Source organism: Lepidochelys kempii, chromosome 6 (assembly GCF_965140285.1).
Source record: "Lepidochelys kempii isolate rLepKem1 chromosome 6, rLepKem1.hap1, whole genome shotgun sequence".
NCBI lineage: Eukaryota > Metazoa > Chordata > Testudines > Cheloniidae > Lepidochelys > Lepidochelys kempii.
In genome coordinates, this window is record NC_136385.1 from 62,937,879 (window position 1) to 62,950,274 (window position 12,396).

Sequence of the window (12,396 nt, forward strand, 5' to 3'; positions counted from 1 at the left end):
TGAGAAATAGGATCTGGTAAAACAGATCCTCTGTCTCTGGTTGGCTAGGAGACTCTGTCTCACCCTTGACAATGACCTGGCCATAATTATGTATGCCTTTGTCCCCTCCCATCTACATTACAGCAATGCACTATACCTGGGCATGAACACATAAGTCTTTAGAAAACTCCAGCTACTACACAACACTGCAGCATGTCTCCTCAGCAACATGAGCTATGATGACACATCAGCCTTGTCCGGTGCTGTTTACACTGGGCTCCTCATAAACTACTGAATCAGGTTCAAGTTGCTCCAACACCTGAGCCCAGAATAGCTAAAAGATCAATTAAAGCTCTGGGATGAAGACATGGTCAACAACTCCACTCCTCAGGCACAATGGAACTCTCTACAATAACAGCAAAGCTCATCCATGAAGGAGACAGAACTTTCAGTAATGGTCTCAAGTTGCAGTGCAGGAGGTTTAAGTTGGATGTTATGACAAACTTTTTCAGAAGGAGGGTGGTGAAGCACTGGAATGGGTTACCTAGGGAGGTGGTGGAATCTCCTTCCTTAGAGGTTTTCAAGGTCAGGCTTGACAAAGCCCTGGCTGGGATGATTTAGTTGGGGATTGGTCCTGCTTTGAGCAGGGGGTTGGACTAGATGACTTCCTGAGGTCCCTTCCAACCCTGATATTCTATGATTCTGTTATTCTAGAAGGCTAGTTACAGCTGTTGGAACACCACGGGAACTAAAGAGCATCACAAACCTTACCACCTTCCGCTCTAAATGCAAGGCGCACTTCTTCAACCAGCTTTTTCTAACATGAGCACAGAGCCTCATGTACATTAAAAAAAACTTACCAAAACCCTTCACTGCACACACAATTCTCTGCTTGGGCAGCGGATGAGAAAAAGAACAAACCACTCATACCAGATGACAGGTACATTGCTTAATGTTCTACACTTAGATACTACAGTGGTGAAGGCAACATAAGATCCTATGTAGACTAAAATAGAATAGAGGCTTGCAGCTGTGGCCAGAGAGGTGAGTGAAAAGCCAGCATAAGGAGACAACCATGGTTTTCCTAAATACCCACAACAGTTAGGTTGGGATTTGGACTACACACCTAATCAGAGAGTAAGGACACTCTCCCTCTCCCCACCCCGACAGGCTACCTGGGCGTTGGGGTCAGACATGGAGGAGTAGGTAGATGTTAGGATACTGAGCATCTACACCACCACCTATTGCAGACTCTATGGTACTACCACAATTGAGCCTAAATTCCACTAATGTATAGAAGAGAACATCATCTAGTAGAGAGCAGGGGACAATGTGTTAGGACAAGGGTATTCTATTACACACTCTCTGTTACTTACAGTACTTGTTGTATAACCTTCGGCAAGTACTGTATCCTCTCTATGCCTCATTTCCATAACTCTAAAATAGACATGATAATATTTATCTAGCAACAGGTGTGTTAGGGGGCTTAATGAATGTTTGTAATATGCTTTGGGTTCTTCAGATGAAGGGAGTGAGAAAGAAAACATTACAGGGTTTATTGGCCAGATCCACTTTCCAAAGCAAGAGACACAGCTGAGTTTGAGATACACCAAGGTAAAGATGACAGAACATAAGGGGAAAAACGGGTAAAGTATAAATACAAAACTGTCATCTGATAGTCTCTCCATAATTCTGAGAGAGAGTATATAGTTTAGACTTTTGGCACTGACTGGATACCTGCTAAATGTGGGCATGTTGAGTTATTCATGCCTTTTGTTATAAATAATGCATTGCCTGCATATATCTAATTTAAATACATCCATATAGCCCAATGGATTAGTCATTGCATGCTGCCCAAAAGTAACAGATCATCTTGCCAAGTTCCCCTGGCCATTACCTGACCTCGGTGAGCCTTCTTTACAGGATAACACTTTCAAGTAATTGGTTCTGCTGTTTTTGTTGATACACACATAAGGATGTTCTGTAAGTAAGGGTTTAAAAGACTGAAGTAGGAGTACAGTTTTGTACTAAAGCTCAGCCTGGTTGAAATTGCTGCTGCATAATTTTCCCTAAGGATCATTATAGAGAACAGTGCTGTATATTTTTACTGTATAAGGTGTTTGTTACTCTATCTGCAGTATTGTATGCTTAGTTGGTTGCCATCCCAAAGGACGGTAATTATTATCCTACAGAGAGTGATGTTAGGTATAATCTAATAAAAAACCTTATACGCTAGGATTAATTGGGACAAGATTATGCCCTCTGGTTCTGTCTTCTGGAAACTATCCATGCTTGGGTCCCCCACATGCAGAGGATAGGAAATCAGCTGCCTCCATAGCATGGTCCCCTTTTCGTTGGGCCCCATGGAAAGCCCTAACATAGGCTAATCGATCCACAACTTGGGAGGGGGCAGACCTGGATGAAGCAGGGGGAGAATTGGAGAGATACACATCATTGTCCATTTGTATGTTCCACAAGGAAGCCCAGGAATCCTGAGGTAACTGAGAGAGCATGGGCTGACTGCTACATGTACCAGTTGCACTAGAAGAGAACCTGACTATTGCCACCAAAACTAAAAGAAGAAAATATACTCTTATCCTGCTTGATTTCTCTTCATGGGGTCCTGGGGAGCTGTGTGCTCTAACTGTGGGCATCGTAAATCCACTGTAAGATCCATTATGAACTAGATAAAGATGAAGGGTAGAGTAAAGATAAAGGTACCTTTTATGCACTGCCCAGGTATTGGGGTTGATGCTGCTCAGCCATAATGCAGTTCCAGAAAGCCATGTCCTTCCATGAAGCAAAATAATACCTCCTGAGCTCTCTGGCACACAGGGAGAATATGACCTCTCATACCACATGTAAAAGGATGCAGTGTGTACTTACCTCCACAGCTGGTCAGTGTTTCTGTGTGATGCAGTGGGAGTAGGCCATGGCATTTGCAGCCATTACTATTTTGGTGTTCAAGTGATGCTAGACCTGTTTGGTATTCAGCTCATCTTAATGCAGAGACAGCAACTGTGCTCAGCCCATGTGAGGAGGCACAAGTTGAGGGGGGAACTTACCCCCTACAAAATTATCACACCACCCTGATTTCCCTCTGCTGACAACACTCTATAATTCCCAGACTATCTGTCCCCTTAACTGTAAAACCAACCAGTTACCAGCTGGCACCCCCACTGAGAAACAACCTGTTTTCTAAAGAACAACACTCATACCCTTCTCCAGGGCCAGTATCAGGGACACTTGAAGGAAGAGGTTTCATGGGCCACCAGCATCAAGGCAGAAGGGGCACTCATAGCTGTTCATCTCCCACAAAACAAATCATGACTTGCTCTTGTCCCTTTACATTTAAAACAGAATGGTCTATGTGTCTAAATCTTTAAACAGACAAAGGCAGAGTTCCAGACTTAGATTCCTCTGCATCCAAGTCAGTGATATTAATAGTGTCTCCTTACCTCAATACAACACAGAGAGGTTGGGTTTATTTGAGCATCTTTTAAGATTTCTGGGGAAAAAAATCTGAAAGCGTTCAATTAATTAGTGAAAATCTATCCCACTAATCCCTTCGTGCAACCATGCATGCTGTGAGGGGGGACTTTAACCCACTAAGGTTAGCTTTGCCACCTCCCTATGTGTGAAATCTTCCTCACAAAGAATTCTACTCATGTATATCTCAATTTCCCATGAATCTTTGCACTCCAGCAATCCAGTGATTCTCTTTTGGAATCCACCAGTGACTCCATCTTGAATCTTTGTGTGGGAGGACTTTAGAAATCCCAGAATCAGTGCTCAATCTATAACTAGTCCTAGACATCACCTAACTGCCCTCTACTTGCAGATGCAAAAGGATATCATCATAATAGGTGGCTAAATACCTGTCAAGATGTTTCATCCCTCATTCCTCTTCCACTCATCTCTTATATTTTTTTCAGTACATCAAAGGCAGCTGGTGGACCCCATTCTTTACCCAGATTGCAAAATCAGCTTCTAAATTTAAGATCATGCAACATAAAATTCATGCTTGCCTGAAGGCTGTTCCAAATAATGGAGATCATCAGACTATAGGGATGCCTCTGGCCTCCCTCCTGTTTCCTTAGCCATGCCTCCAGCACTGCTAGAATGGACCAAATCTCTCTAAATGCTGCTAAGGATCTAGCCCCTTGATTGCCACATCTGTGCTTTGTAACTTTTCCACTAGAAGATATGTTTGCTATGGACCAAATCCTCAGCTGGTGTAAATCATTATAACTCCATTCAAGTCAGTGGAGCTATGCTGGTACGCGTCAGATGAAGATCTGTCTGTATACGACCAGATCTGTCCATTAGATTTCCTGAGGATTTCTTCCTTTTCAATAGGTGTTATGCACCAGATATTCACTCTCATGCTTGGAGTTTATTTTACCCCGACATGATTTTAATTTTCATGTCGGCTTGGGACAGTAGGATTCAATATAGGGATGCATGGTGTAGGATTATGTGAAATTATAACATTTTAACAATGCTGCTAACATCAACAAATTGGAATTTTTGGGGACAGGTGAGTTTCATTCAAAAATTGGACATTCAGGAGTAAAAATGGGCTATTTTTTCACCCCAATATAGTCCTATCCTTGAGCAAAAAAACTCCGCCCCACAAAATTGATGTAATTTTGCAGTATCTGGGCATTTCAGTGAAATCACAACAAAAAAGTAAAATTAAGAAGTTTTTGAATATGACACTGTCTTGCCCACAACTAACATTAAGGCAAAAATCATTCCTTTTTTGACCAAACTGTGTCTTTTTTCCAGTAGTTACATAAATGTGATGGGCAGCTGGTACCAGTTCCTGTTTGGAGCACAGGAGCACCTGGAAAAAGATTTTGCTTAGAAACCAAGTAAACTTTCAGTTCTGCCATAGATCTCTGACTTCATCCGTATGGATCTGATAAGGCTATTTTTACATTAGCAATAACAATAGTTTATTTATAGTAGTGCTTTTCACACTGAGGGATCCCAAAATGCTTTACATATTTCCAAGAGGTTCCATTTCTTTTAAGTTGGCCATTAAAAATGCCTTTTTAGTGGCTGGGGTTTTTGTTTTGTTTTGTTTTGTGTTTTTGTATAATTTTTGTTTTGTGTTTTTGTATAATTCGACGTTCTTATAAGTATTTTCACCCTTAAATGACTAATATGTACTCTTAACTTGATATTAAAGCTTTTGTCAGGGAATATCAGAAGCCTGATTCTGCACTCCAACATACTGGTGTAATTCCATCAAGGTCAATGGAGTTATGTTGTCACAAAACTGGTATAATGGGGTGGGGAACCTGGACCAACACATTCAAGAATCACTTCACCAACCATCAAAATCTCACCACCTCTGTGGTTTAATGCAGCAGCAGTTTAACAGCAAGGAGGAGCGCTAAACAGTTTATGTAGAAGGATTTAAGGGAAGCAGAAGGTATTTGTCCAAACTAGAATTTCACTAAAACTCTGAGACTAAGATCCTTACTCTTAAGAATACTGCCTTGGGATCTGCAACAATGCCCTTGTCTTGTGCAGTCATTGGCACTGTCTTTGTAGCTCAATTATTTTTGTGTGATAAATCTACACACTTCACTTTCTCCTGCCACTGAAGAACTAAATACACAAGACAAGAGCAAGCAAGAAAGAACGACTTCCAGGGATGAAAGGATACTGTAACCTTTGAACACTGAGAAAGCTTATGATTTGTCAACTCAGACATGGCTTTCTGCCTCCGTTTAATTAGATTTTAATTTTTCCTTACACATCTTTTCCTCTATAAAAAGTAATTATTTCCAATATCAATCGATATGGAGGAGCAATCCCAAATCAGAATAAGCAGCTTACAAAAGTTTGTCTTGTTCCTGGTTAAATATTCCTGCTGTGCAGCTGTATACGCTGCTTGAAGTAATAACATCCAGCACAAATAATGGACTTGTGTCTGTGAGCACAGACTTGGCATGACTAAAGGGAACTTCTCACATGGCTCTCAGCACGCTCAGAGAAAATGTTCCCAAATAACCTTGCAGAGGCAGAGAAATCAAGCAAAGGCCAGCCTCTTGCCTCGAGGGTCCCTTTCCCGAAAGTAAAAATATCAACATTCTGCAGGTTTCATGAGCAAGATATTGGAACATGAAATGACATAATTTCTCCTCTGGTTATGCTGTAACGGAGGTGCCTATCCATATCCAAATATATTCTTTATATATGTGTGGAAAGCCAACTCTATAAAAACAACAACAGCAAAACAAATAAAAAGTACCTTAAAACAGAAAGCTGTCACTTTAAGGTGTGTCATGCTGGAAAACCAGAAATGGAGGTACTCAAAATCGAGGACCACATTTGAAAATTTGGCTGCAAATTCCTTGTCTACGGCCACAGGGAGAGGCAGGACTCAGAAATTCCAGAATGTTAGCCCTATGCTCAGACCACTAGATTATACCTCTCTTTCACCTTTGTGTTAACAGCAGATATAAATAGCTGCCAGGGGAAGCCATTTGTAGTACATAAAAGGAAGTTTTATTGGTCCTTCAAATCCCATAAACCAAGTTACATATTCTTGAGTGCCATCTACTGGCACCTAATCTATTAAATATTTACAGAGATAAAGTACTCCTGTAATTTTAATGGTGTTTATTTCCTGCATATCTGGGGAGGAGACTGGAATGGTTGGTGGGCATTTCAGCCAGTATCTCCCCTAATGCTATTCCTTTGGACTTAAACAGTACCTTCACCTCCCTGTGACATCATTGGAGTGGATTATCTGTGGGCTTTTGCTGTTGACTTAGAAATATTTTTTGCTCAAAGGTGACTAGGGTGAGAAAGGAAACAGCCAGAGGCCTTGACTGCCCTGTGATATTGCCATTGTGCATTAGGGGTGTTTTCCTTGAAGGAGAATCATCTGACTTTGGGGAAGATGGCAACACCTGGGACCCTGAGCAGCAGAAAAAAGGGGCTAATGCTAGGGAATTGTTGGGCTGATATTTTTACTTTATCCTATGAAGTTATGAAGTTGCAGGGATTTAACTATATGTGTGTGAGCATGTGTGTGTATTGTCCCCTGCAACTTTTTAACTTTATATATACACACACACATTTGAAACTGGGAATAATCATAGACAGAGATAATTTCTATGTTTGTTTTTAAAAGACTAATTGAATCATCAAGCTGTACTCTAGCTACCCTTGAAACTATGTTAACATTCTTGCCCTTGGCCTTCTTCCCTTTCCTCCATCAATTTGTTTAAATTCACTTGTTCTTTCTTGTCTTAAATGTAGACTGTTAGCTCTTCAGGCCATTGACATTTTTATTTTGTCTGTTCAACACTCAGCGCAATGGAGTAAGGATCTACATTGGGGTCTTTGTGTTGCCATCATACAATATTTGGATTCCTGTCAAATTGGTTGAACACAGACTCTTGGCTGAGCAAAATTTAGACGTGCCTAGCTGATGTTTAATTACTTGAGCACACAGTGTAACTACAAGGTATATTCTGCACTAGGGGTAATCATGTTTCATTTTTTGAAGAATGGTATGGCCTTTTTAGCGTCTGATAACTAGGGAGCATTTTAAGGAGCAGTTGTCCATTTGGAGTGACACTTTTTCTGACCAATTGCTGAGACCATGTGAGAGATAACTAAACAATTTCTCAGTAGGAAGTGATTCTCATTGACTTGTGTGTTAACTATGTGTTGTAGGACTGGTTGCTGTTAGGTCCTCGCACCTAGTCAGGGAGACCAAGGCAAGTGCAGGGGAAACAATCCAAAGTTTTGGGTTCCAGAGCTGGTTCAAATGGCCCATGCATTTGGGCTTCTCACAGCCAGAGTTCAATAAACAAAGGCAGAAGAGCTTTGCAGCCTCTCTCTTACTTTTACATAGACTGAGTTAGGTCTTGCCAAAGAGTGGTTGGCCAGAACTATCCTTTCCTGTTTTTTCTCCCTGATGGAGCAATTAGCTGCAGCTGAGCCACATTCCGCTCCTGAGCACCTAATGCATCAGCTGCTGTGTCTGACATTCCCTATAATGAGGTCAGGCACCTGTAGTAGATTTTCTGCTCAAAGGAGCTTTTAATTTTTTACCCTCCCATTGTCAACTACGGAGCTGTCCAATTACCCTGTCACAGTCAGATCTTGGTTCCAAAAAATGATATTCTATCCCAACCAGACTTAGGTTTAAGCTATACATGGAGTTACATATGACACTTACATGCAACTCAGTTCAGTCATAAATGCATTGTTGACTGGCTGCTGCACCAAGAAACTGGTGCCCCCAATAGGTGATACTTATACATCCATGGAAATGATTTTTTTCAAGTACCTTTATTGCAAAGAGGTCAGTCTTTGAGCAGCATAACAAATAGGTATTGACACATTTAATAAGATAAGGCAACAGTTTCTCAAGCCTGAATTTTACAATGATAATAAACACCTGAAGGACAGGCAAAAGTAATATGGTGAAAATTGAATTGTTCTTTGTCCCAGATTGTTGATCCATGAAGAGATCTGATTAAAGGAAAAACTGTTGCTTTCACAATCTTCTTCAGAGGATAAAAGGGGTACGAGATCAAATTCATAGCAATTGCTCCATCTAATCCAGCAGCTTGTCTCTAACAGTTGCTATTATTAGATGCTTCGCAGGAGATGTAAAACGCCATAATGGACAATCATGCAATTCACATTGCCAAAACCAAGTTCTCCTGCTTTCTTTCTGATGTGTATGTAACGAGACAAGGTCTGTCTACAATGGTATATGAACTCTTAGAGTAAAGTGGGGAGTGGAGAAATAGTTATTAGCAGACTTTGACCTTTCTAATAATCTCTATTTTAATTGTTCCCTGATTAAATTCCCTGGTGTCTTTTCTCTAGTTCATGATCTAGTTTCATTGTGTTTTAGAGCAATGCAAGGATTGTTTGGAAGGCTTTTTTTGTTTTGTTTTGAGGTGGGTTTTTTTGTTGTTGTTGGTTTTTTGTTTTGTTTTTTTGTTTGGTTGGTTGGTTTTTTTTGAGGGGAAGATTACACCAAAGACTCGATAATTAAACAGTCAAGTGCTTACACACCTATTGGTTTGGAGAAACATTATTAAATAATCCTGATATTGTCCAGCTTCAGAAATATGGCTGGGAAACAAGATCTAAAGTTTACTAATGACTTTGCAGGGAAAGAAGGAGGGATCTGGCAGTAGTTAGCACCTGGATTCCTTTTTTAAACTTCTTTAGTCTTGCATGAGAGTTTAAAGGGCATTTGGAAGAGATGTCTGACTTGCCTAGTTCTCTCCTTGCTGCTTGTTAGTGCTGAATAATTCAAACAGAGCTGGGTTACATCTAAGTATCAATATTTGATGCTCAAGATCACCACAGTGTAATGTTCGCAGTACTCACTTGGATGAGCATTCTGACTAGCATGCAGGCAGTTTCTGCACCAGACACACCAGCTTGAAGAGTCAACTGAATGCATCCTCATATACAGCTTTTGCACCCAGTCTGCACCAGCATGCAAAAGCTAGATTCTGTGGGCACCTGCATGTACAGATTGTGCACTGGGTGAGCCCCAGGAGAGGATGTGATTGAAATTACAGGCAGGCTGTTTATAAAGGAAATCAGCGCTGTTAAATTCAGGATAAAATTTTTAAACTGCACAGGAGCTGAAAAATATGCATGGCACTCCATTATGTAAAATTAATTTTTTATTAGTTTCTAATCTGTTAATACCTATAGTCCTGCTGTAGAATGCAACTTCCTTTCATTTCAGTGCAAGTTACTAGCACCTTGTGGTGAAGAACAGGACCCTACTGTGGTTTTTGGGTGTTCACAGGAGGCAGGACCAACATGGGATACACTAGAACATGAAACTATGTGCAGATATCCCCAAAAGACTTGATCATGAATGCCATTCTCTCTGACCTCACACTGGACAGAACTGCAGTTAAAACACTATTTCCGGGAGAGACTCCATTGTAACAGTCAATTACTGCAGCTGAGGATTGAATGCCAGTGCCAGAGAGGTTATTACTGGTCTCCGTAGACTTTCCCCTTCTCATCTGCCTTCCCAAGACTCATGACTGACTCACGAGGGGTTGGCCAATTGAACCTACAGGTTGGGAGGCAATCACAAAAATGTGAATATTAATAATAATAATACATTTAAATGACATTTTGTTTGAAAAGTAAAAATAACAATCCTCTGATACATCATAGGGAAATAGTTTTAGAACAACCATCTAAGATATTAAAATAATCATATAAGGCAGTGTTTTGAATTCCTAATAAGGAATTCAGTATTAATAACATAAAAGAACATAATAAGATGTATACAGTTTAAAGTGGTTTAAAAGACTTTTTCAAAGACAAAGGAAGAATTCAGAAGTAGTAAATATCCTGGCTAATGGGATCAATGCCACATTCTCATTAAAGGGTTACCAAGAAGCTGTGTGGATTCCCAAGGTCTCCTCTCCTGTTGATGATATAAAGGCTAGTCTCTATCTGGGGTCTTAGATGTCCGCCATCACAGCTTCTAAGTGCATCACATATATTAATAAATGTATCCTCAGAACACTTCTATGAGTAAGAAATATTATCACCATTCTACAGATGAGGTAACTCAGGCACAGACAGGTTAATTGATTTTCCCAAGTGTTTCTTCAAAACAACTGAAAAATGGACACACGCTTCTGCTCTGTCATTACAGACCAAGAATTGGGATAATTAATAAAAAATTGTCTGCCTCTTTAAATGCAAAATAGACTAAAAAACCCCAAGGACGTGCTTACATTTGCTCATCCTAGTTGGTGATAAGCTGCAATAAGCATAAACAATACAGGGATCTTTCATTCATGAAAGAGTTCTCTACTGATATATTCATAGATAGTCTGTCATAGTGCATGTCTTTGTAGAGCACCCAGTCAGGCATGGTGCTTCAGGTGAACCCTGCCTCAGTTTCCCCTCAGACAAGGTATAAACAAGTCCAAGCTGGCCTTCAGGTACTGAAGAGTTCCCTCTGTGGAGAGTCTTATTTATTGAACAAAAGACATAAGTGAAACCTTCAGTCAGCTACTCCACCAGAAAACCCTCCACCTCTGGATTTAGTACGTCTTATATCTTGGCCCTTTAGCTACAGGCTATTCTCAGAGAGGTTCCGTGCCTGCCGATAGTGGGGGGAGGGAGGGGAGGGGCAGAGTGAGGGCAGCCAGGTTCAGCAGTGTTACTGAGCATGCTCAGTCCATGTGAGCATACTCAGTAGAAGCCAAGCAGGAAATCGGGGAGACGGCGGGACGACGGGACGGGACATGTGACCCCTCATGCCTCCCACAATGCTTCGCCTCTGGCTGAATTCCTTGTCTAGAATTGGGCCTCTGCAGGGTGTTCTGCCAGCTGCCACTCTTCCCCAGTACATTGGTCTTTGCTGAGTAAGCCCATAATAGCTCCCTGGAAGATCCCATGCACTGTTTGTTCTCCTGGGCTGCTTCTATCCCTTCCCTGGGAGCACTTGCTCTCTGGGACTGCTCCTCTCTTCATGAGCCCCATCTCTCCAGAAGCACCTTCTCCCAAATTCACTCAAGTTGTAACATCACAGAGAAGCCACCCCTAGAAAAGTTCAAACTGGATTCTCCAAGGACCAACAGACAAAGAAAGTGTTTTTTTAATAAATAGCCTCATTTTAAACTGGATCATGGCCGTTTTCCTGATCCAGCAAATGGACAGGACCCCTGGTCCATGGAGGCCCCAATCCTTTCAGAAGGGTTGCAAGGACTGGGTCTGATAAGGCCACAAAAGACTGAGTGCTTGTTCTGAGCTGAAACTCTGATGAACTTGTAACTACAAGACAGGGGTGCTGGAACAATTTTTATAGTGTGGGTGCTGAGAGCAACTGAACCAAACTGTAAACACTGCATATAATGGAAACCACTTCAAGCCTGGTGGTGTGACAACACTTCTAGTTCCAGCACCTACAAGGAATCCCTTTTGGTGGGGGTTCTGTTTTCCAAGGATTGCTCCTACTAGAAACCATGTTAGGGTTGGGGTTAACTCTGGTGAGCTTATTAGCATGCATGTAAATTCTTTTATTGTTTTTAATGTGTTTTCACTGTAATGCTTTTTACCTTCAGAATAAAAAATAAAGTAGGCTTGCATAGGAGGTGCATAGGAGGTGCTGTACCAGTTACACCGGTTAACCATCTCTGAAGAGAAAGCAAGCAGGTGTCCTTGGGCAGCCTGTCTGCTGGGAATAACACCGGAAGGCAGGGACCTGTGCAACCTGGAAACACCCTGATCAGAGAGAAGAGAAGTGCACGTCTCCACCCTGAAAGGCAATGGCAGGGGACCTGGAAGCTTGAGGGTGAGTGCCCTTGCTAGACCACTTAAGGGGAAATGAAGGTGTGGTTGCCCTGAACTGTGACAAACACCACTAAATCTTCA